Raw genomic sequence first — 1,746 nt, 5'->3', positions numbered from 1 at the left:
AGCAACTAGAAGATTTGGCCAGAAGGAATGTAAATGGTAATACTAGTAATAACGAGAATAAAGGGTCTCAATTTGTTATTGGCCAGGATCGTGCGGAACCCTTGCAAGCTCTTCAAGATTCTGGGCAAGAGGTGAGCTTTTCAATCGACATTTATGTCACTCATAACCAGAACCAAGTTTCTAAATTGTGTGTAGTTCATATATCAGTTGCTTTTGTTTGTATATTCTTCTGCCCCTTCTCTTATCTATTACTGATTTTATGCTGTCAGATTTGTGTGAATATGGACAAGCAAAGAGAGAAGAGAAGACTTGCTGAAAATTGGAGGCGGAAGAAACATGAAGAGAAGAAGAGTAATTTTCTTTCATCATTCTTTTCTAATTCGCTCCGCTTGCACTCATGCATCTCCAGTGGTCATGGCGCTGCAATTATTCATTTGTCAATATTTAAAAGAAATGCAAGAAGCCTGCATTCTACTTTTATCTCGTACACATGCCATTCCTATAATAATGCTGATGAACATTGGATTTTATCTGGCTCTGTCCGAGCGTTCATATTTCAAAAATGCCCCTAGCTATAATTAAAAATGGTACTACAAACTTTGTTTAGACAGCCCATCGATGTCTTAATTTCTTCCTTGCATTTTCAGGTACACGAGAACAAAAGAGAAATGACAGGAGACAAGCAAAAGAGAGGGACTGAATAGTCGATGAATAACTGAAGGAGGAGCCATTTATCTTGGCTATGTTTGTTTTGGCGTTGTTTATCTCTGGGTTCAGTAGGGTAAATGTGCCAGGCAACTTATGTTGTCAGGGACACTTGAGGTCCATGATTGCTTCCAAGAACACCTTCACTGATGTTTTTGACGTGATATTTCACTGAAGGCACTAAATTTATGAGTTAGTGTAAACAAGATTGAGTCGATCAGGCGATGGATATCATCATCAGCTGTTAAGCTAGAACCGAGCCTCAGCAAAGAATGATGAAACATAAGCAATTTGCTTGGCTGTATTGTAACAGTTAACCCATCTCTGTAACCTGTGATATACGTTTATTAGAGTTTATCTTTAAATGTTTTTTTTTCTTTTGTGCGAGATCTCTCAGATGTTTACAAACCAAAATTTCTGGTGGAAATTTCAGGGACTTGACTGAACCGTTGTAGCAAATCTTGACTGTTGATGAGAAAAACAAATCCTAGCTGTTGTCCGACGCTTCGGCTTTCCTTTGTGGTGGTGGGGGCGCTGATGGTGTCAGGTGTGTTTTGTTAAGAGGTTCTCCTATGTTTTTTTTGAAACTGAGGTTCTCCTATGTTGTTTTCTCGTGCTTCCGATGTTTTTCACGTCAATATGAATATGACAGTATGAAGCAGCGGTTCAACATGTTGCCTTGCCTGGATTTTGTATGTGTGGACAATAGTGTCTTTAAGGATATTAGGTTCCATTTTATTTTTGCAAAAATTCTGCCGCACTATAAATAATCATCTGTCAGCACTAAAATTAATAAAAAATATAGATGAGAATTCTGATAGATCTTTGTACCACCTAGGGATAGACACTAGCGCGAGCTGAAGGCGTGCTGCCATCCTCCTCTTTCAACTTTTATCTCGTACACATGCCATTCCTATAATAATGCTGATGAACATTGGATTTTATCTGGCTCTGTCCGAGCGTTCATATTTCAAAAATGCCCCTAGCTATAATTAAAAATGGTACTACAAACTTTGTTTAGACAGCCCATCGATGTCTTAA

The 1,746-nt window shown here is 38.4% G+C and overlaps 1 long non-coding RNA gene across 1 annotated transcript; it reads left to right on the top strand.

Moving 5' to 3' along the window:
- The first annotated feature begins 232 nt into the window (after window positions 1-232).
- LOC139835184 (uncharacterized) lies at window positions 233-1,207 on the top strand. The gene is made up of 2 exons (XR_011750921.1): window positions 233-351; window positions 648-1,207. It is a non-coding gene; the product is annotated as an uncharacterized lncRNA (long non-coding RNA).
- The last annotated feature ends 539 nt before the right edge of the window (window positions 1,208-1,746 follow it).

This window comes from Lolium perenne, chromosome 2 (genome assembly GCF_019359855.2).
Source record: "Lolium perenne isolate Kyuss_39 chromosome 2, Kyuss_2.0, whole genome shotgun sequence".
Classification (NCBI taxonomy): domain Eukaryota; kingdom Viridiplantae; phylum Streptophyta; class Magnoliopsida; order Poales; family Poaceae; genus Lolium; species Lolium perenne.
Note: the sequence above shows the minus strand (reverse complement) of the source record. Positions and strands in the feature narration are given on the sequence as shown.